Source organism: Stegodyphus dumicola, chromosome 12, assembly GCF_044657685.1.
Source record: "Stegodyphus dumicola isolate Sdum_Otavi_A_Nest chromosome 12, ASM4465768v1".
NCBI lineage: Eukaryota > Metazoa > Arthropoda > Arachnida > Araneae > Eresidae > Stegodyphus > Stegodyphus dumicola.
Window position 1 is genome coordinate 50535648 of NC_140779.1, and position 25285 is coordinate 50560932.

At 32.6% G+C, this 25285-nt stretch overlaps 1 protein-coding gene and 1 non-coding gene across 3 annotated transcripts in view; one reads left to right on the top strand and one right to left on the bottom strand.

Annotated features, from left to right (window-relative positions):
* The window catches only part of LOC118182782 (uncharacterized), a 154117-nt gene that overhangs the window by 70594 nt on the left and 58238 nt on the right, over window positions 1-25285 (bottom strand). The window contains exon 1 of one of the 2 annotated variants that reach the window (XM_035352171.2): window positions 23165-23315. The exons of the other annotated variant lie outside the window; for it this stretch is intronic. The gene's annotated coding sequence lies outside the window, so the exon portion shown is untranslated. Of the gene's footprint in view, window positions 1-23164; window positions 23316-25285 lie in introns of those variants that run through there. 2 annotated transcript variants of the gene reach the window in all.
* On the top strand, window positions 10077-10148 carry TRNAI-GAU (transfer RNA isoleucine (anticodon GAU)). The gene has a single exon. It is a non-coding gene; the product is annotated as a tRNA-Ile (tRNA).

Consider the following 25285-nt stretch of genomic DNA (forward strand, 5'->3'; position numbering starts at 1 on the left):
TAATGCGCGAAAATACTAGGCATGATTATATTATGTTATTTAAAAATATGTTTTGTACTTATATATATATATATATATATATATATATACAGAGAGAGAATATACGTATATATATGTATATTCTCTCTCTATCTCTCTCTAGGTATAGTATTTGAGATATAAACAGTCTCATATGATGAAATGCAATGCAGTGATGACGGCATATGTTACCATCGCAAATGGGGAGGGCCTGAAAGACCTTGAAGTGCCTATTTTAAAGACACAGTCTATACTGCTTCACTGTTAGTGCTGGATTCGTCTTTAATATATGAAAACCATAACGTTTGCATAATGCGTAACAGAAAGAGCTTTAAATGACTTATCACTGTTAAACGGATCCAAAGATTATTATTAAAGATTTTCATTTCACTCTTTCTAATACCACTACATTTTCCTACTCGTTTCTTGATGGGTATCTCGGTTGACAGAGGCCTGCTTAACAGAGGTTCTACAAGTTATTACGCAGCAGCAGTTAACAGAAGTCAGCAAATATTTCTCTAGATCAGGAATGTCAAACTCAGTACCTCATGTGAGCCAAATACTTATCAGTACAATAGACAGAGCAGCAAGGAGAGAAAAATTAATAAATAAATAATATTGGTACTTAAAAATTATGTATTTAAAATGTGAGAAAATATGTAATATTTTATTTAATAGTGTATTTCCTTAAAAAAGTTTCCTTCCTTTCCAACCTTCCGGTTTGGTTTACGTAATTACGGCAAAGCCTCATGGGCTAATTACTTGCAAAGCCTCATAAGCTCCCTACCCTTAGGGTAGGGATGCCTTTGAGGACTTTCTAAAGGCAAACTATCTCAAATATGCGTTACAATGAGGAAAACAACGAAAATGCCGATGCAGCCACCTCATTCACGAGATTCGAACCTCGGACCGACCTACCAGTGTTCAGCGACTTTACCGCTCGGCCGTAGGTGGGTCTGAAAAACAGAAGGATCATATGGAAATCTTAGTGAGCCCATTGTTTCTTTTCCGACACATGGCATCTTTTTCCTGCAGTCAGCTTTCGGAAATTTGGAAGTACTGAGAAAGATATTCACCAAGAAAAGTTCACCACGGAGAAATGCTGTTCGCACTAGCGATTTTCAGAACAGGCCTCAGGTGAGTGTCTATTAATAAGGACCTCGATGAAGACTCATTTTCATAACTGAGAAAGTTGTTCACACCGATACGCACCACCGAACGTGGAATTCACGTACGATACAAATTTATGGCTTTTTGGAAATCGCATAGGGAAGTATTTGTAAAATTTCGAAAAACCAGCTTCATTGAATTTTTGTTTAGGAGTTCATTCGCATTGAACTCTAAAACAAATTCCATCTATAAATGGCTAATTCTATGTGTAAATGAGTTAGCACATTCTCAGTGTCGGTTGAGAAAATATTTCTTTAAAGTAACTGTCTCTTTAGACTAAAGTGACTGTCGGTGTTCTTTATTAACACCCGAGTTATATACTCCCCCACATCGAGTAAAATTCTTTATTTTTATGATTATATTATAATTATGTATTACTGTTATTTTCTCGGAGTGAGTCTAGAGCTGCGGGAAAATGAGTCAAGAGCCGCATGACAACCTTGAATTTGACATGCCTGTTCCAGCAATTCTAAAATATGTCCCAAATCCAAAAGGTCCTGTAATTTTGGGTTTAAGTATATATTTCTATCTATATATATGTTTCTACCATATTGATCTAAATTAGTTTAATAATTTTTGATAAAATGTATAATCTGGTTTAACCCTTCACCTTGTTTTAACCAGCAAAAATTATTATAATAAATTTAAATAAATTCAATTTTATTTGACTGAGAAAGAACGCAAGAGGGTTAGATAATTGTGTTCTACCACACCTTTTTACGTATGTAAATAGTTTCAGCATTCTAGATGGGTTATTGTTAACTAAAATTAGTTTTATTATTTTTCTCAAAGCAGATAATATTAATTATCTTTTTTATATTTACGGTATTAAAGAAAATTGGTTACTCATTTTGGTAAACCAATGGAGGTTAGCATTTGTATTATAAGAGTATCTTTTTTATTAGGGCTTTCGAAACAATACTGGTGCGTGTTTATGTTACACATGAGCCGATGGAAAACATTTTGCCATGTGCAGTGATCTCTGCTGTTCCTAAATCCTATGTGGTTGCACAATTTGCACCAGTTTTGGCGCCATCGTTGGTTACATACGACAAAAACCCCAAAGTGCCATGTCACCAAAGAATCTCTAAGGAGATCTCTCCTTAGATATTCTTTGATGTCACTAAGTCAGACACTAAAAGTTACTCTGTGTTAAATTATCAGCCTATTTGCTGGTCCCATCTACTTAACAGTTGGCGGGTGCTTTGAAAATTAATTTTGTTACGGTTCTGGAAAACCATGTCTCCAAGTGTTTCCGAAACAGCTGATAAGCTGAGTTTACCTGGCATGGGAAGAAACAACGGGAAGCTCATGATAAAATAAAATAGAGTTAGTGCGGCTATTCAGATATTAGTCACGGTGTTCTTAGGTTGGGGTTGGGGTTGGGGTTAAGGTAGGGAAACTGGCACCAGGAGGGAAAGAGCGAAGTGACGCACTTTGTTACTTTTCTAAAGCTCCACACTTTTGCAAACAGTAGCGATTCCGCCCCATATTCATTTGCTTCTAGGAAAACCGCTATAGCTCATTTGAAATGTGAGAATAAACAGGATCTTTAACAAACGATTGAATTCCGTGCGTTTTAGTAACATGTGAGGTCTTTACCTTTCCAAGAACGTGGTACCATCTGCTAACCTGATTGACAACTGAAAAATTGTCCTTTACCAATCTTTGCTTATTTTGTTTGTAATTGTCTGTATTCTTTTCTACTTTTCCATTAGCGGAACAAATGTAAAATTTTCACACGGTTTTATCCCTCGGTTATTTAGTACGCACAATTTTGACGAGCACTGTCCAGATGAAATTTCATTGTGAAATTAACATATTTTCTAAATGTGTTCTAAACTCTAATATCGAATTCATGTCTTGTCCTCTTGTCTGCTTTTTTAAACTGAAACTAGTTGTTTTTACTTCCTTGTACGAAGTAAAAAGGAACTAACGAACTAACTTGTACGAAGTAAAAAGGACTTGTACGAAGTAAGTATTGTAATCGCGAAAAGTTTCAGGCAGCATATTTCAACGAAAATATCCATTTTGACCGCTATCGAATGCAATTTAACGATGTTTTTGCGTGATATCTGTACGTAAGGACAGAATAAAAGACTCTTCTGCTTTAAAATGAATTCTGAAGAGAATTTTTCGTGGCGTCTGTATGAACGTATTTACGTACGTACGGTACGTATCTCGCATAACTCAAAAACGAGTAGCCCCAGAACGTTGAAATTTTGTATATAGGACTGCTATAACATGTAGATGTGCACCTCTTATTTTGGTTGCAATCGGCCGCACCAAAAGTATATAAATACTATATTTATATATATATATCCACTCTGTTACCCGGCTCAGTGATCTCAGTTTCTTTACTCTTATATGTTTGTAAATTGTACATTTTTTGCTTTAAAAATGATTGTATTATATTGTTCTTATCTTCCGGTTAAGGTTTTTATGCCTTTAGTAAATCTGCATGCAATATTTTTAGAATTATCAACAATTTTAAAGTTGTCTAAGTGCCGCTGAGCCTTTTTTTTTTTATGACGGCCATTGATGTTTACATTTGAAACGGGAGACTAGTGGATTTGTTGCCAATCTAGAGAAACTTAGCTTCGCAACAACAAAGATAACGCTTTCATTTATTATTGCCATTTAAATCATGCTTAATTCTTTCTGGAATTTTTTCGAGGAAATAAGTGTTTAAGATTTACTTCGTAATTTTTAATATAGATATTTTGAGTTTTTATGTATTTTTGCCTTCTAGCGAAGTGAGAACTGAATTAATTAAATGAGAAATACTCAATCGTCTGCGAAAATCTGTTTCTTTTTGTTTTGTTTGCTTAATTTCTTTTATACATCATTTTAGCTTTATTATAGTATTTGAATAGAACATGTGGCAACGATTAGATAATTCTATTCTTTAAATGATATAAATTTTGTGCATTATGAGTTATAATATGAACGAAATATATAAGTTAACTGTTATATAATTATTGGATTATATAACAGTTAACTTAGTTTCCGTTATACAATTATAAGCTAACTGTTATATAATTATTAATACTGTTAATTGAATCTAGCGCCAGAGTGTCGCTATGGTAAACAAATACTAGAGTGAATTTTAAAGAATGCATTTATTCTATTGTGGTTTATGCGCTGTCGGCGAAGTAGATTTAATTCAATCCAATAAGTTTAAATGAAATGCAAGAAAAAATGCGTATAATTTAATATTCCTTACAAGGAAGTTATGTGTACACATCAGATTTTTTAAATTAAGTTTTTACGTGCATGTGAAATGTATTGCAGGTTATTAGAATGCAAATCGCTTTACAAACTGCATAAATTGTGTCTTTTGTTTCGATTAAAATCCGAATTAATTTTAACGGAAATATATTTATGAAATTATTTATATGACCAGAATTTTACATCACATTATTTTTAGGACACAAACAGTAAACCTTCAATAATTAAATTCAAATACTAATAATTTATACGATTCAATTTAACTTAACCTGCCTTACACTGCCTAATCTTATCTTAGTAGAGTAAATTATGGCTACCACGAACCAATGTATGCATTAATTGAGCGCATAGATCGGTTAAGTTATTTGGATATGACAAAACATATAAGAGCTATATGTTTAAGGGCAACGATGTCTTCGTGGAGGACCTTTTACAATAAAAAGCTCAAGTTTCATTTCTATGACTTGTAGCTTTCAACGAAACTCAAAACTAATAAAATGTGCCCACTGTTATTGTATATTAGTAATTAACACATATCATCTAACATTACGAGCACACACACCTATTTCCAAAAAGTTTCCGTTTCAACTCATACTCGTTCGCATAGCACTTGTTTTAGCAAATAAATTAATGTCTATTTTTTCATTATTATACCAACTAACAGTCCGTGTCTTAAACAAGCACAGAAACTTCGTAAATAGAGCTCTGGCGTTGCCTTTATCCCCCTCCCATATATTTTTAAAAAATGTGATTTCAACAGTTTCATAATTTGTGTTAAGCGAACCATTTGAGTCGTGTTTACAGATTAAAGCAGTAAGTGATAAGGGGAAAAAAAGGAAGGAACTTTAAAGAGTCTCTACAAGGAAACGAAAAGTGTAAAATAAAATAACTGTAAGTACATAAAAAGTTAACCGTCAGTATTGATCTTGAAAACCAATATTAATAACAAGATCTAAAAATATGCCAAAGTTTTAAAAGCGCTTTGGACTGCTTTAGTTAAAAGTTACGAAAAAGGCTTGCAGCGTTCTAAATATATCTTTCAGAACAACAAATAAGCGCCAGCATCTACGGGATACCCCGCAAAGCCCAGTTGAAATTCTTTGTATTTAAGAAGAAGCCAACTATACATGCAATGTAATATAGTCTTGGGATACCTTGATGACTGGGCGATGCTATAATGGATTGGAGATGGTGACGCAATAACAAATGGCGATGGCTTTTCTGCATTGATACAAAGATGACATTTACAAACAGGCTTGGCTAAAGACAATACATAATTCATTACTAGACAACTAATTTTTGATACACAGATTCTTTTCACACATCATTATGGCTGCTATATGCATCCCACAATTTTTGGAAGCTCACATTTTCAGATAATGAACGATAGACAGCAAGATAGCGGAAAAGGCTGAAGTAAATACGCATTCAGAAACACTTGGAAACGTCAAAAAGTATATTGAACCGTGATTAGATAAGAGTTCACATAGCGCTAGGCTACGCAAACAATGCGGCTATGCGGCTAGAGCTAGGATATGCGTAGCAATGCGCTACATTGTAGGATTACGTAAGGTCCTGCGTAAGAAAGTATGAAACGGATTAATTTTTCAAAATTAATCTGTTTCATGCGTTCTTACGTAGGACAAAGTCCAGAAAGTTATAAACTAACAGAAGGGAGAGATATACAAATTAAATGAAAAATTAAGGGGATATTGCTAATTTAAACCCTAATTCTGATTTACATATTTTTATCTTATATATTTTACACCAAAAGATTTTTTTCTAGGATAGTAATAATATACTAGCAGAGATGATACTATAATTTGACCCAACAGTGGGAGAAATACACATTCTTTTTGACTTGACTGCCAGCTACTTAACTTAAAATCTACTGGTGCGTCTAGTATTTTTCGACATAGAGATTGTACTCAGCCGAAATGCTGTTCACTTAATTTTGTTACTGTAAAATAATTCATTCGCATAATGAAAAGAGTTTTTTTTTTTTTTTTTTTTTTTTTTTTTTTTTTTTTTCCGTCAACGGCCGGCTCTAAGAGTTCATACTCGTTGATCACTATTAAGGCAGGAAGATGATCTCTACATTATAAGGAGAGAGAGAGAACGGAGGACGTGGGCACTATCCCTTTATCAAACGGTTAATTAGTATAGCACCACGTCCACCACTATCTATAGCACCCCTTCAAAATACATAATGCCACCTGAAAGGTATTCAACGTGCACGACAAGACATACAATATAATATGTTACAGAGTTACAGATTAATATTCAAGATACATTACTGGTACATTACTGATACAAACATGACAGATGCTGAACTGATAAAAGGCTGATACAATACTAATATTAACACTGATTTATTTTTTTCATGATACGAATTCCCGTAAATTAAAATTAACTTACTTAGTCTAGCATCAGCTTGATTTACTTAAAATATTTGTCGAACTGACTTTCCGTGATCTCTGTTGATTAATTATTATTATTATATATTTAGAAAGGGATAAAATACTAGAACTAGGAGGAAAAAATTCGGAAAATGATAATTTCTTTAGATAAAGATAACACATGTGAAATGTCGGGAGAAAGATTATGTACATAATGACAGACTTTAAAAAAAAAAAAAAAAAAAAAAAAAAAAGATAATTGCTTTTTTTTATGAAAAGCGCCTGATCAGACAACTTTTAGCTGATGTCTTAAGCTGAAGTTTAGATGTTTTTATATACTGATAAGACCATTTTTGAATATTTATCTGCAGACGATTATACATCTTGAACCACGAAGTTCCTTCTTTATTCGAGTAAACACAATGAAGTATCGAATCCTTAAATCAAAACTTCGGAGTGGGTATACGCTAGAACAGTTTCCAGTGAATTATTCAGTAGGTTACACGGTGAATTTAAACACACGAAAATAAACAATGTTATGAAATAGGTTTGCTTCAAAGTGGCGACTACAAACATTGAAGAACCGTTCAGACTGAGCTAACGGAGTTAGTTCCATGTCCCAACTAGCTCCCCTATGGGTGCAGTTCAGATTTTTCAACTTGCTGTACTATGGAAAAAATTGGTTTTGGAGATGGGTCGGCTCAGTTGTCTCCGTTAGCTCAGATAAACCCCAGTCTGAACGGCCCTTAAGTGTTTCACAGTAGCCAATAATGTTGATGGTGCAACCATAGGTAAGAATTTGATTTGGAAGGAGTCTTCTTTGTTAGTAAGGCATAAGCTTAGCGGCTTAAATTCCTGGTAATATTTAAGCGAAGGTGGTAATGCATGGTATTTCTACAGCGTGCTCCTAATTGCTTCTAGATGTGAATTCTGGCACCCCTGATTCATTTTTCGTAACAATATGTGCATGAGCTATCTTCGCTTCGTACCAATGTGGGTCAGATACTGGAGGTTGAGGTGCATTTTGCAAACTATTTTATCCTTTATTAAGCACTTGGAATCCAATGAAAACAAAATTTCAGACAGCCAAGTGTTCTTTGACGAACTTGTGAATTATCTATATTTAACATGAATGCTATAAGTAGTATTTTGGATTTGGCAGTCATTACAATTTGGTACTTATTAATAACTTGAGGCCTGCTATTACCAGAATGTGGCTGTCTAGTTAATTCATTGTTTCTCCATTTAACCGCTTATGCAGTCAATTAGCAGCAGCATACAACATGTAATTTCTTTCATACTCAGAAGCTAACTTTTTGTGTATTTTCATGAGATGTTTATCTTCGGCTTTTTATCTCAGTTTATATTTCACTAATCTGAAGGGCCTTTTTTTTGACCTTTCAGCTCGCTGATGCCAAACAGAACTGTTTTCCTTGCTTTCGCTTCTTCCAGTCCGTAACACCAATGTCATGCATAAAGGAATTATAATTTCTTCCCATAAATTATTAACTAGTAAAGTAATTAACTAGTGTGATATTCTAAATATCTTACAATGTTGAATGTAATTGTAAAGCTTCGCAGTAACGCTTGTCGTCGTTTTCTTTGAATAATCAATATATACATAGAAAGCAATCCTAAATCATCCCTTGAATCTTTCATGTATCAAATGCAAAATGTATTCACATTAACATGAATGCCTCAAGTACAAGACGTAAAATCAATCCAGTAGGCTATTTTTCAAATGATTCAGTAATAGAGTGCGGTGACGTTCTGATTAAGAACTTCGGATATTGCACCATTGATTTTATGGATGGGTATTTGAATTGAAATGATAGCTCAAATAGAGCTGTAGATATGGGCAGATACTTTTCCTTATGGATCTCCGTGACGTTTTACAGTTTCTTGCCAATTTGGAAGTATTCTGGAAGTTTCCAGAAATGCATTTTCGAAGCTCTAGGAAAACGTGATTTTTCTGGAAGTTTCCAGAAGTACTCATACAACTCTAAATACAGTTGTGTTTCAGCTGCAACAGAGTTAGACAGCTGAATAATTCAATTCAGAGTTATGTGATTATACTGAGTTCTAATACGTGATTATTATTTCCGCCTTTGCTGTATTAATGATTTTGCCAGTCTACGGCTTTCTTCAAGTGTTAAGAAGAATTTACCTCGTTGTTTTTTTCTCCTGAGACTATATATAATTGTTTGCTTTGCTGTAAGAGCTAGTATTTTTCTCAATAAGGTTTAAATTCCTTTCTGTTCATCTGGAGTAGATATTAAGGAGATATCTATAAACCCATAGCCTACAACAATGTCAAAAATTGAATATAAGTGAATTAATGTAAAACTGGAGTGCAATAGTTTTAAATATCACGAAAAAACAGTGTTTCCTTACATTATGTTATATTTTTTGTGTGATAACAAACTGTATTTCGGTATTTTGTTTCCATGTACAATTGTACAACTTTCTCTTCACTATTTATTAGGAACTGATTGTTTTCATTTCTGTTTCTACGTGCTTCTTTTTTTATCAATAAAATTTCCTTGGTTTTTATCAACAAAATGTTCTTTGTTTGATTTAATTTTGGTATAAATAATTGCCGAAGCATGGACGTTTCTGATCTTACCCTATCGTTTTTAACCTTAATTCCCGGAAGAGGTTCTGGCTCGCATCTTTTCTTTCCAGACTGTTGAATAAAACAAATCAGAGAAAGTGAATGCAAATCGCCGGAAAAAACTCCCCTCGCCCCTCTGTATCTTTTTTCTATACTCTTAGGGGTTAAACGCATGGGCATCGATTGGCAAAATGATAGGACGGAACAAAAGGAAAGTAAATTTATCTTTCAAATTCGCGTAAAAGGTTGAATGAGAGAAACAAAGCGAATCCGAATGGTGGAAAACTTTTAGGAATTAAATCTGAGAGCTTAGTCTTGTTGTAAGAGAAAATTAGAGGAAATATTGAAAAAATTATTTTGCTTTGGGGATTAAAAATTATTTTTGCAGAATGTGTACTAAATTTAATTACATGTTTCGTACTGCAAGACAATTTTTTTTTTTTTTTTTTTTTTTCAGTCCTGCTCTTTCGAATGTTAAATCAATCATTCCTCAAAAGAAGCTTTATACATGTCGTTTTTATAAGGAAAAAAAAAATCCTTTCCAATTAAATACAATATGGAATTATGATTCGAAATAAGCATTCAAGAATCCTTCAGATTCTGGCCAATAATCTTTTAAGGTATTTCTCCCACTTCCCTAGCGTGCCTTCGTGGTGTAACGGTAGCACGCTGGGCCGATATTCCAGAGGTCCGTGGTTCGATTCCCGGCGAAGGCGTTTGCATATTTTTCATCTTTTCTGCTTCCAATTAACCTAATGACTCTACACTCTAAAACATTTTATTTTGAAACTTAGAAATGTACAGAGCTCATTCTTGAAATTTTTTATAACCCATAACGTTACTCTACACTACTGAGGTATTAATCGGCCTACAAATCGTACCACACAACTTTCCTTATCACCTACGCACAATGTTAAATTACCACTTCTGATACCGTATTACCAAATTACGTTTCATAAGAATTTTAGTTCAAAAGATTTAAAAGCAATAAATACACATCTTCATAATTTATTAGCGGCTAGCCAGATGGGCTATTAATTTCGTTTTGGCATTTTGGGATGATTTACTATAAACAGTGAATCACTTTTTAAATTGTTGCCACCAAATATTACAGCCCTGTGTCACATTTGAAGAAATTAAATAATGAAGATTCTGCGTAAATGTATGCATGTTTCTCGCACTGTGATAAAACAACGGTACCTAGAGCCATCCAATTTTGAATGTAGTCCTCCAGCAAATATGGGTATCTGGAAGCCCAAATTTGAAATCTGTTTTATCATCTATTTCATATTTTGTAAAGCACTTATGAATTTTTGATAAAAAAACTCAACAATTTGAAAGCGACCAATGGCAACACCATACGAAGGGAAAAAAAAAAAAAAAAAAAAAAAAAAAAAAAAAAAAAAACCTTTTTTTTTTATCTCCAAGCGTGTGAGACTGTGTATCGAAAATTGTAAAGATGTGCTTTTTTTAAAATTATTTTGGGCTATTACTGTTGAATTGAATGTTATAGTTTAATTGCGTAGAACATGATATTTAATAAATAAAGGTAATACACAAAGCGTTAAAAAAACGCCCCTTTGGGACGTAATGTAAAATCTGAAAGCATTCAGATTATTTTTTTTACTCATAAGCTAATTTTTGTATCTTTATTTTATTTTTAGTAATATTTCCAAATGACGTAATATATGATACTTTTAAATAATCTCATTAATGTAAATGATAGAATTAGTGATTTTTATGAGGATCTGCTCCAGTTATGCAATTAGTGAAAAAAATTTTTTCCTGAAAGATCTTACTTTAAGGCCTTTTATATAGAATGATTATTTATGTAACGCATATATAACTACACTGAGACATGCAGACATAATTTTTTAATGTTATCATAATGAATTGTGTTACAAAGGAAAGACTGTGTCCTTTCAGTACTTCATTCTAATTTAAGTCTCCTCCAATATGCAAAGTCATGAGTCCAATATGCAATGTGTATTCAAATAAGAAACCTACATAGTTTTTCAAACATGTGAAATATTTCCTTGGTTTTTATCAACAAAATAATGTAAAAATAAATTTTTGGAAGAATATTTCTCTAAATTCTTAAAATTGAAAAGGAGAAATATTTCTTAAAATTCTTGGAGAAAATTGGAAAAATATTTCTTTAAATTCTACAATTATCATACAAAACCTCCAAAATTCAGATGTCTTTCCAAACGACTTTCAAAATTAAAAATGCTTCCCTCTGAAAATTTTGATTGGAGGTACAGCCTTTATCAAAGTATAGTTACATATTCTGTTGTTTAGTACATGACTTATTGTAAATATATAGGACGCCCTGATATAGCGCCGCCGATCTGTATAGTGGTTAGCGATGCTGGCCGCCCTGTCGAGTAGTCTGGGTGTTTTTAAACGCAGAGGGACACTGAAAATACTGCTGAAACGAAAATCCTTGCGACTATTTTGATTTAACTTTAGATTAAACCAAAGTTCTTAAAGAAACGATATGCATTTGCTGAAGACCGGTACGGAATTTTACAAACACGGAACGGTTTACTTTTTTAAAATAAAAATGTGTAGTTGAAGCTTACGTCTTGCTTAATTTATAATAATGTAAGAGTATAAGTATAGCGTATAGCGTATAAGTATAGCGTAACACAGAAACCTTCGTCCTTGTGCTATGCGTCCTTGTGCTATACATAAGTAAAGAGACGGATTGCTTCAAGCAAATTTGAGAACTTTATAAATATAAAAGAAATTTGAAACAAAAATTCACCAGAAAGAAATTGCTAACACCTCGAATGGAATTTTTTTGAATCTTTCGAATTGTCTTCGTATTGCTACCATGTCAACTTGCTTAAAGCTATTGGCATCTGTATGTACATTGATCACGGTTCGCCATCGATACAGAAACCTTCACAGAAGATACCGGTACACAAGTGACTTCAAATTTATGAGCATCACTTTTCAACTTGGAAAAAAGTTATAAGGTATTTCTCCCACTTTCCTAGCGTCCTTCGTGGTGTAGTGGTTCTGCACGCTGGGCCGGTATTCCAGAGGTCCGTGGTTAGATTCCGGCGAAGGCGATTGTTAATTTTTCATCCTTCCCGCTTCCAAAATACCTAATGTCTCTACAAAGTAACCTTCATAAAGATAGCAGCATATGCTGACTTCAACTTTGCATGTAGGATTTTCTTCTGCTTTTGTTAATCAGAGGGATAAACGAAAACTCTGCTTGCATGTAAATGAGAAAATGCTGACGAAAGTTACTTTTCATAAAGTAAAAATTCTTCTTAATAGTGTTCAACCTTTTATTCTTCTGAAGGTTTGTGTTTCGATTAAATATTAGACGTTTTTCATAAATGTTCTATGACCATTACGAATAAATTTCGCTATACAGTGGTTCCGATTTTTCTCACATATGTTATCTTGATTAACCATCGTAGAATTTCGTTCTTTGCATCATCAGCTTATTCCGAATATCTCACAAATTTTTGTTATTTTTCCTAAACTGATTCATTTTCATTTCGATTATTATATGCGCTATATATATTTAAATTACGATGCCGAGAAATTCACGATTTTAAATGTCTTAAAATTTTCACAGGCTATAAAATTTACCCTTCGCCATTTTTGAAACAGGTATGATGAGCAGAAATTAATTAAGTAACTCTCTGGAAGTTTTCTTGATGTTGTGGACATAAAATATTACTTCCAATACAATGATTTCCTTTCTTTCTTATTAGTTTCCCTTCACTCCTATCGACTTTTCGAATACTTTATATTTCTCATCCTCTAGATTTTTTTTCGCAGTGCTAACAAGTATACGACTAGCTTTCTTACACTCGTGATAAATGAAATTAGCGCACCAGAAAGGAAGAGTTGGACACAATGTTTATTTAATGAAATTTAATAGACATAATTTGCAGTTCTTAGTCTAGTCCTGTTGCACAACAATATGATGTGATACTAACCTCAACACGGTCTGGCAATGAATCCAACAGACTCCTGATATTGTCTTGTGGCAGATGGACGCTAATGGACTTGTCGTCTGTTTTGTTGTGTAGCACTATGACTTCGATCTTATCTATTGGCGGTCTATCTGTTCCGTCCTCAGTCAGTCTGCTGTGCACCCGTGCTGTTCTGTTTCATGTGTACAAAGTTGCCAATACAATATTTTGGATAGTACTGACCTAACAATCCCTGTGGTGAATTACACAGCGAGACGACCACACTGTGACTTTCCATGTTGATGATAACATTTGTCTAGAAGTCAGGCAGCCGCCCAGACGGTATAGTGGTTATGGGAGCCTACTGCGATACCGAAGCAAAGAATATGTATTGTTAAGGAAAATTTCACAGCAGCAGGAGTGGCTCCCTTCGAACGAAAAGAAAACAGCCGCCCACGCGTGAAGTATCTGTCGCCAAAAAGCGCCAAAACTGATGTTGAAGTTCGAACAGGTTCGACTTTCACCTAATTTTCTTATTCATCTTAACCCGTGTTCCTCAATTTCCTGTACATGTTGCGGGGAAGAAAATCTCGGCCAGGTCCGGTACATAACAGAGGGGGAAATTCTCGCCAACAGGTTCCGTCGCCAAATCTCTTGACGAATTTTCCCTCTTCTGTCTAGCGGCGAAGACAAACTGGTTTACATTACGTCTATGGAGCCTTTCCTTCTTTACATAGACGTTCTTTGACAGAAGGGCCCAGATTCGAATTACAGAGAAAGCATGGATATTTATAAATGTATAGTGTCCTCGCGGCTTAGGGGCATTTAAATACATGGCGAGCTGAAAGTCCTCTCAAGATGTTGGTCGTAGAGAAAGAGGGGTAAGAGACCCTTGGACCCGCCCCCGGGGTGCTCCCCATCACAACTGGGGTGGAACTGAGCGAAGTCTTACTATCACCTGTGTGATGTAAGACAAATAGTGTTCTAGCGAAAAATAGGCGTAATCTTGTTCACCTTACCACGATGCATTTCGTGTTCTTGTTCTGTCTGACGTTACCGCCAGACAAGTGAGATAAGTCACAAGTCACAGAAGTCAGTTGATTGAGCAAATCGTCATGTCTGGAGTTAAATACATCTTCCTTTTCATATACAATTATTATTCCCGTTACGCGATTGCATCAGCTGGTGCTTTTCGAGCTCACATGGAGTCTATAAAATTTCGTTGTTTAAATCCGACGGTCCACGATTGCAGCGCCACTGCAGGGTATGTGACCATGCCCTATTGCATTAAAAATTTAACAGTTAGGCTGCGTATTGTTATTAACCCTAATAGATTACCTAGTTTCCTTGTTGTGCCACGGGGTTCTGTACGCACAAATTTCCTTAACCGTGAGTGTACTTAAGTGGATTGTTAAAGATCTTAAGATATAATCATTTCGCTTCTTACAGATTTTACTAATGCTTTTGTATTTGTCTGCTTTCGTTATTTCTACACCTGATTCGATCCCTTTGCTATGAAGGCTATTAATTTATTATTAAAGGCTTATTATATATTTTAACAGGAAAAAAAAAAAAAAAATAACCTGCCCGTTACAGAAAGACCAACAAATTTGCATGTGACATTTGGGCTTTTTTTCTAAGCTATTAATGTTTCTTGCTTCTTAATATGAAGTCTAGCCACATGTCACTGAAATTATCATGTCATTCTCAAACTTTGAGAAAGATTTTCAGTCATGTCTCATCATCGCAAATGTTTGCCTGGTTCCATCTGAGAGATCTAGATTTTGATTTTGCCTAAGATTAACTGATGTATTTATTTCATAAAAAATATTTGATTTTAAGATCGAACACTATTTGTCATAATGTTTATTGATAGAAAAAAATTATAAACTGATCATATAAAACATACTTTAAGCATAGATTTAAGTATTAGATAAAAACATGCTTTATTGCGTCTCCAAATCAAAGGATTTTTGGCATAATATAATTTTATAAATTATAAAACTATCATCTGCAGTAAACATTTATGGAAAGTGCGTTAAAACATAAATAAATAGACGAACTACCCATTTATTCGCTAGGGAAAAGCGTGCGGGGGCGGTTGTTATTATGCACCATATCCACAAAAGTTCTTACGCGGATTTTATTTTTACAAGAGCCGTAGACATATATTTCCAGATATAAAAAAGTTTTAAATGGCTCAAATATTCCTGTTTTTCTAATTTTACACTTAAAGCAATCAATTTTTTTTTAAATTGCGAAAGCTAAGTTTTTATACGTTTTAATTAATATTTTTCTTAGAGGTTCCTTTTTTTTTATAAAAGCAAATATTAAAAAACGAGAGATTTAGTGTTTTACCAAGAGACTAAGAATGTTGACGGCTATGTTAAACGTATAGTAGCAAATACAATTATAGTATAACAATTTCATTCATTTTGGAGTTCATAATTTCTTTAGAGGCCTTTTTTGCAGAGCAGAGTTAGCAAGTTAACTTTACAAAATTCGTAAAGCTTCATTATTTTCTGCTACGTTATGACGTTTCTTGATGGACGTACTAACGTCCATCAAGAAAGTGAATTCTGCAAACTTCCATATTCGCTATAATTTTCCGCTACATTTCTGTCTATTATCTCACCTTGAAAGCAATTGCTTAAAATTTTAACTTAAAAACAAATATGATTTTCATTGAACAAAGACTGAGCACGACCATGAACTTGACAATTTCGGCCCAGATTTAGCAAAAGTAGAGGAACTTTTAGGTAAATATATTTGTTAAAGTTGAGAGCTCAGTTTACACAGATAAGCGCAAGAAAATCGAGATGAATCGAAAATTTTGAACACACATTTCCACAGTGTATCGGAAGCACGGATGGTACAAATGTTGCAAATGGAGCAAATGCAAATCAAATCGGCCGTATGCCGAAATTTTTCATTTTTTGGTGCTGTAAATGTAAAATATTTTGTTTCGACGGGGCGAGTGTTATTTTTAAGGGAATAACAAAAAAGAAAAAAAAAATTAATGTAAGGAAAATTTGAAATTAAATACAGAACTGTATAGGCAAAACAAATGAAACAGTTAATTAATACATAATGTCGAGTGAATAATATTTTAATATTAGTGAAAAAGTGTTCTGATATAAGAAATACAACAAGGATATTTAATCGAAGATAAAAGGGCAAGAACAGAAAAAAAAATACAAGCTGTTAAAAATCATCCGTGTTGGAAAAATGTGAGTAGGTTTGTCATTAAGAAAATTTTACATTTTTAAGAGCGTTTTACGGCAATCAAAATAGTTTTGCATATAACACAGCTTTCTAAGTACACATTGCAAAAATAAAATAAAATAAAAGTCATCCGTCATACTTTTAAAAAAATCTGAAAGATTTCAGATTTTAAATTACGTCCAAAGAGGAGTTTTTTTTTTTTTTTTTTTTTTTTTTTTTTTATACATTTTGTGTGTTACCTGTATTTGTTAAATATCATATTCTTCCCAATTAAACCACAAAATTCAATTCAACAGCAATATCGCAAAATAATTTTAAGATGATCATATCTTTAGAATTTCCGATACGTAGTCTCACGCGCTAGAGATAAAAATGCTTTTTTCTGTACAACGTTACCATTGCTAGCTTTGAAATCCTTGAATTTGTTAATCAAAAATTCTTTGAAGTGTTACAAAATACGAAAGCGATAATAAAACAAATTTAAAATTCAAATTAGGGCTTCCACATGCCCATATTCTATGGAAGATCACGTTGTTCAAATTTTGATGGCTCTAGGTACCGTTGTTTTATGGCAATGCGAGAAACATAAATACATTCATACAGATTCTTCACTATTTACTTTCTTCAAATATAATACAGGGCGATAATATTAGGTGACAGCAATTTGAAAAGTGAAACAACGCAAAGAACATTTGAAAAGTGAAACAACGCAAGTGAATCGACGCAAAATGCCGAAACAAAATTCATAGTCCTTCTGGGCAAATTGCCTCTTTGGATTAAAAAAGATTAGTAAAAAATTTTATAAAAAATGAACTACCGTGTTTACTCGCTTAATATAATCGTATTTTTTTCACCACTTTTTCATTGTAAAAGTTCTAGGTGCGACTATAATGCGGGGAAAACTACTACACAATATTGAACACTAGTGGGGATTTTACTGCTTCAAAACGGGGGTACAACAATTACGCGAGTAAACAGGGCATTTTTCATTTATATCATTCTAATTTCATACATTTTTCTGTAAAATCACTTAAATTAATTGGAAGATATTTTTTTCTTACACCTTCGAAAAAGGAACTATTTCTGAGACAGTCATTTTGAACAAAAGATTTCTTGTTACAAATTAAATATTTTTCAAAAGATCTAGTTCTTTCTAAAGTTTTGAAGGATAAACACCAGTTTAGCAACCTTAATAGATAATTTTAATACGCACTTTGCAGGTTTCAACATAGACTAGATGGCGAAGTACCTAGTTGATGAGCAATCAAAGAATTAATTTTGATTACATTTTTCTGTCAGGAGACCATAAAATTTTGAGCTAATAAAATACTGCAGTTTTATTTAATTTAATAAAATTTATTTGAGAAGCTATAACAGCTATGCACCAAAGTTTTTAGAAATTTCAATTTTTACGTTAAAATTTTTTCACGCCTTATTTTTTTTCAAAAAATAAATGTTATTAATTTCCTTTGAAAATAAATAGCATTAAAAAATTAGTAAAGTATCGAGCGTAAATCATTGTACCGAGGAACTTTCAGTATGCTGAATACATGCATGTGTCACAAAATTTAAAAAAATAGTAGTCAAAGAGCTTATTATTATTATTTATTACGAAATTCTAGATGTTGTTCTAAAGGAAATCAGTCATGTCTCCGATATATAGACATTGAGATAAAATGGTAATTCATATATCCTAATTAATATTGAGAAATTTGAAATAAGAAGAAAGTTTTACAGATTTTTAATTGCTCGTCTTAGAAATTAATAGCTGCTGGAAGGGAAAATAGCATTTACTATATTTGCAGCTAGCTTTATACAACTGTTAAGTGCGCATATCTTTGCGAATTTTGCGGGTTAAGTTGGAAACGTTTCTTTTTCAAATATGATGAATGTTTTAGAAATTGGAATGTTTTCTCTGTTTTCATGTTAATTTTGCTTTCATATTTATCTAGTCATAACTGTTTTGTGTTTGATTATCAAGAGATAGCTTCTTTTAAATTGCTTTAATATATTAGATTTTATATATTTATGCTGCGTGTATTACGTACGAATGAGCAAATAAAACTTTAAAAAAAAAAAAAAAAACTTTTATTCTTGGCTTGTTGACAGCTGTTGTTTAAATTAACGATGAAGTGTAAAAGACAATGGAGGAAAACTATCATGTTTGCTGCAGATTGGTAAGTAATTAAAAAAGGAAAATAAAAGAGCAAAACTGAAGATTAAAGGAGAGATAGCTAAAAGAATAGCCAATCAAAATATAACTCTTGTTATTATTATAAGTATTTTTACTTCTTTGTTCGAAGTAAAGGAAATACTGTAATCGCGAAAAATTTAGCTCTCGAAACTATTTGAACAATGTTTTTGCGTAAAATCTGTACGTAAATGAAAGACTGTTTTTGCTAAAAAAGAATGTGAAATGGATTCAGAAGAGATTTTTTTCTTGACGTCTGTACGTACGTACGTATGCATATATATCGCATCTAAAAAAAAAAAAAAAAAAAAAAAAAAAAAAAAAAAGCCATATAACGTTGAAATTTTGTTCATGGGACTGCTTTAACATGCAGTTGTTCACTTGCTTTTTTCGTTGCAATCGGCTGCATCAATCATATGTAAATATGTATATATATATATATATATATATATATATTCTCACTCTATTACCTGTCTTCTTATATGTTGGTAAATTGGGCATTTTTTGCTTTAAAAGTGATTGAATTGTATGTTTTTTTTTTTATGTTCCAATTAAGGATTTTATTCCTTTCGCTTACATGTAGTAGTTGTAAAGTTATCAACAATTTAAAAGTGGCGAGTTAAGCCTAACGAACTTCCATTTCTTTACATTTGAAAATCAAAAGAATAGCCAATTAAGCCAGTTTCTGCACCTTCAATGTCTTTTTGCCGAGTTGGATCAAAATTAAACTCAGTTTTATGGGGGGGGGACTGCTTTCTTAGCTGGCTGAATTGCCTGTTTTTGTGTGGAAACTAATTTTAATTATGAAAATTGTTGTCTTTTAACTGCATTTGACGTTGTATGTTTTTCTGTATTTTACAATTTTTAATAAAAATAGTTTTGAGTTTTTATGTATTTTCGCTTTATCGGGAAGTGAGAACTGAATTAATTGAATGAAAAATATACTCTAACGAAATTCGAGGAAATAAGTTTAAATGAAATGCTGCAAAAAGTGTGCATAACTTAATAGGCCATACAAAGAAGTCATGTGTGTCCATATCAGATTTTTACTATTGCTATTATCTAACTGCAGGTTGAAATGAATAATTATTTTATAATGAGTAAAACAACTCTGCTTATTAATTCGATAGGTGGGACTGTGAAACTGTTCTTTCGAAACTGCTTGGCTAATCCAGCGTTTTTCACAAAGGTACCTGCATCTTTGCTCAAGTGAAGGGATATTTCAAAAAGGCGATAAGGTTTTAGTTCATTCCTGCTTAATTGATTAATCAATTAGCAAACAGAAATTGGTTTTACTTAGTTAGTACCACAGTATAAACATAAAAATGTATCTTTATATGGGTGTGGGAACTTTTATTCCAGAGTATTTTTATAAAGATCTCTTTCTGCCTTTCCGAACAGTAGCGACCTACACTGAACAGTAGCATGACCTGCATGGATACACTGGACTCCATTATGAAGACGCCCCTTTGTCGTGCACGGAGGATATGACCATCAGACAAGACGGGCACGGAGGATACATTACTTAATTAATACACAATAACACGTCGAATAAATACTAATTCAGAAGACAAACAACAAAAATCAGCGTTATATTTACAAAATTTCCACAGGACTAGTTTCGATGGTCTTACCGAACCACCATCCTCAGCCGCTGTAAGTTTCCATCTTATCGCGGCTATCTTCCGTTTCTTTCGCTCTTATTCAAGTAGACCGATCGTAGCAGGTGTGCAGTGCTGCCCACCCACACTGCAGTATGAAAGACATGAAACTAAAGTTTGTCCTCCTAAAGAGTAGTTATTACAGACTTTATAGCTGAAAGTGGAAGTATTCTTTTTTCCACTTTAAAATTTTCCAGCATCAGCTGCCTAAAACAATTATTATAAAAAATGAAAATTATATGATGAGTCCAGTAAGTTTAATGCAATTTAAGCATAATTAATGATTTAATAATAAATCAAACGTATTCCCTTTTTTTTCCAGTCCCACCCAGCCGGTATAGTGGTTAGGGACCTGACTGCCGGAGCGATGGGCCCGGGTTCGAATCGCGGAGAAGGAATGGCTGCAACTATCCCTCCCCTTATAGGAGGTAATAGTGTCCATCTGCTTGGTGCTTCTGTTGGTGTCACTTCCGGCACCTGGAGTGGCGCAAGGCTAATGGCTTTATTTAAATAAAGCACCCGGCCGTAAAATAAAAAAAAAAAAAAAAAACTTTTTTTTTAGTTCGCAAATTTAATTAGGCTTTCAGTCCATTGATTCTAGGCATTAGATCTACTAGAAATTATACAGTGTAACCTTGTGTTTCAGTGACTACTGCAATTCATAGTATACTTTTTGAAATATGAGAGCTAGTTTCAATTATTCGATAAAAAAGTCTGGTATAAAGAAAACTATTTTAAAGCATTTTATTTTTAAATCCAAAAAAATGCATCTTATGCTTTTACAATTAAATATGGATCAGCTTATTCATTTCTCAACTGTATTTATATCATTTTCGATATGCTATTGCTTTTTTAAGTACATATTGAAAATACTGATATTAGCTCAAACACAAAACTGTTTCTTTTAGCCCAAAGAGCGTTGTCCCAGAAAAGCAATTAATTTCACTTTGGCATTTTGCGTTGATTCACCATAAACGGCGAATCCCTTTTTAAATGGTTGCCACCAAATATTAAAACCCTGTATTATATTTCAAGAAATTAAGTAATGAAGATTCTGCTTAGATGTATGTATATTTCTTGCATTTTGATTAAACAACAATACCTAGAGCTATCAAATTTTGAATAACGTACGTCTCCACCCAAATATGGGCATCTGGAAGACCAAATTTGAAGTTTGTTTTATTATCTCTTTCGTATTTTGTAAAGCATTTACGAGTTTTTGATTAAGAAACTGAACGATTTCAAAACGAGCAATAGCCCCCAAAAATGCCCCTTCCCGAAAAAAAAAAAAAAAAAAAAAAAAAAAAATTACTTCCAGGGCGCGAGATTGTGTATCGGAAATTCTAAAGATAGGCTCATTTTAAAATTGTTTTGCGATATTGCTATTCAGTTCAATTTTATGGTATAAGTGCGAAGAATATGCTATTTAATAAATAAAGGTAACACAAAAAACCCCTTTGTGCGTAAATGTAAAATATGAAAGATTTCAGATTTTTTTTACGAATTGGTTGCTTTATTTTGTTTTTGCCCTTGTTGAAGAATTTAATAATAGGTGCTGCAATGGTCATTCTGTAGCAATCATTATTTGTATTATTTCTGTATTAAATTCTTTTCTTTTTACATACGCAAAAAAGGTGGCGAATATTTCATACGCACACACAAAAACGAACTAGAAAAGCTGGTAAGCTGGTTTATAGTAGGAAATCATTAAGCATCATTCAAATAAATTTTAATGTACTAAATTAGCTAATTACAATTACATAAATACTATTATTTTTTTATGTTTCAAACATATAAAACTACACTATCGGAAAGGCGTTGACAATTATTTGGATTCTTAAAACAGTTAAAATTCATTAGAAGAAAGAAAAGGTGAACTTGAAATTTGACGCAAGACTGTATGCTTTTAAAGTGAAACTAACGATTCGGTCTGTAAATGAAAACGCAATATTTTATAACAAAACTAAATTCTACAAATCAAGTTTTGCTTGATTTATTTATCCAAGAATGTTTAAAATAAATAAGAATTACAAGGATTCTGAAGTCCACGAATCGAAATCTGTCGTAAGATTGACTAGCAAGAAAGTATACAAATATCTATGCTCTCTTTTTCAGTAAATATAATATCTGTTGCTGCCACCTCATAAAATGAAATCTTTAATTAAATAAAATTAAAGCTCAATTTAAAATCTGTTTAGTTTTGAAAAACTCGTATTCCCAGGTCTTTTATTTATTGCAAAACGTTTTAACAATATAAAATCTGAAAAATAATACCAACCATAGAAAAGGATCACAATGGATTTAATTGGTTAGAAAGCTGTCAGAATACTATTAAAAAAATTAAAAAAAATAGTCTGAAAGGTTTCAGATTTTAACGATGGTTCAAAAGGCTAAGGTTTCTTTACACTCTCACTGACCTCGCAGTCTACAAGTCTGCTGTTACACTCATACTACCCCCCCCATTTTTTGGGGGGGGTGAGGGTCTTTTTATCTTTATTATTAAACATAATTTTATTCGCACTTACGCCACATACAGTTTAACAGAAAATTATAAAAAAAACGCATGGCTTGAGTAATGCTTCTAAATTTAGTTTAATAAATAGCATTCATGCAAGAAAAAATGTATCCCTATAGAACAATTTATTCTTTGAAAGAGTTTAAAATTTTCGTTGGAATTTAGAAAATATTTACTTAATAAAATATGTCATTACCTGAGCTAAGCGCTTGAAACCATCATCATGAGCATTTAACTTTTTGTCATCTCATATTCCCTCAGAAGTTATAAAAAATGTAAATAAAATAACCTTTAGAGAATTCGTTTTTCGTGTTTATTAAAAAGAACGCGTGACAAAAATGATTCACTTTTTAGAGTACAACGTCGATTAACAAATGAAAACAAACACAGGATCAAAATGTACACAGCGCCATCTATTGTTGAGTTTCCAAAACAGAAATTGGGTGAAGGTAAACCGAGAGCGTGAAATTACTTAAAAATTTCCTGTACCTAGCCATGCAGAGAGTAATAGAAAGAAAATGCAATTTACTTAAAAAGAAATTGAAATTGAAAATAAAAATAAAAATTAAACATAGAATAAAAGCTATAGATAAAGCTAGATTTGCAAGTTAATGCTGTTGATCCTACATGTTGATGTAAACCCTTTTCTCAAGGACTTCTAATTTATGACGTCTGCTAAGGGTTCTTTTTAAAATGCTTATTCCTTTCTGATAGAATAAAAAGTCTGAATTTTAAATCTGCTTTCTGAATGATAAAAATGGAATCAAACTGTATTTAACAAACTCATGCTGGAAATTCTGACTTCAGCAATGACTCTCACAGTGAAAATTCAGTTGTAGTGTTATTATATACTTATTATTATATTAATTATAGTACTGCTATATATATTATTATATTAATTATAGTACTGCTATATATATTATTATATTAATTATAGTACTGCTAGTACAAATATTAAAGATTTTATTAAAAAGTACTGATATTATTTTTTAATCTCTCATTTTTCTACGAGTGACTATAATTTGCCAATATACATGAATTTCTTTATGTATTAAATATTTCTTTTAAGTTTCAGTAATATAATTAATTGATTTAATTAAAACAAACCAAATGATTTTGTACTGTGGTAGGTAACACTTAGATAACACTGCAAACATTCATAACTTAATAAATAGTAAATTAATCATATTTCATAATATTAATCCGTTAGAGATATTATTAAAAAATGGATAATTAAATTATTAAGAATTTAAATTCTATTCTCATTAGCTCAAAGGGGCGTTAGCCCAGAAGGGCTATTACTTTCGATACGGCACCTTGTGTTGAATCATTTAAAAGCGATCTTTCACTTTTCAATTTGTTGCCACCAAATATTATCGCCCTGCATTATATTTGAAGAAACTAAATAATGAAGAATCTGTATGAATGCATGTATGTTCCTTGTATTGTAAAAAAGAAGCGATACCTAGAGACATCAGATTTTGAATAACACCCAATGTTCCCGAGTTCTCCACCCGAATGTGGGCACCTGGAAACCCGAAATTTGAATTTGTTTTATTGTTTATTTCATATTTTATAAAACTTTAGCGAATTTTTGATTAAAAATCTCAGCACTTTCAAAACGAGCAATGGCAATACTATAGAAAATAAAACATTTTCATCTCCAGCACGCGAGATTGTCTATCGGAAATTCTAAAGCTATGCTGTTTTCAAATAGTTCTAACCCAAAGTGGCGTTAACCAAAATGCTCTCAAAACGACATCTGTCTGTAAACGACCAAAAAAAAAAAAAAAAAAAAAAAAAAAAAAACCCGCCGTTTGTTTGTAATATAAAATCCGAAAGCCTTCAGATTTTTTTATTTTTTTTTTTCACCCCAAATAGGCATTATTCCAGAACGGCTATTAGTATCGAAACGTTATTTTGCTCCGAATGACCACAAACGGTTGTATCACTTTTCAAATTGTTGGCACCAAACATCATCGCCCTGCATTATATTTAAAGAACAGGAATAATGAAGAATCTGCATAAATATACGTAGATTTTTCGCACTGTGATAAAACAACGGTATATAGAGCCATCAAATTTTGAATAACATACGTTTTCCCCCGAACATGGGCATCTGGAAGCCCAAATTTGCATTTGGAGTTTGCTTTATTACCTATTCTCTGTGTGAAAACTGTACTGTGAAAAAGCAAAGCTACCTAGAGCCATCAGATTCTGAAGAACGTACTCCTCCACCAGAATATGTTCACCTGGAAACCCGAATCTTGAATTTCGACTTTGTTTTACTATCTATTTCATATTTTGTAAAACTTTA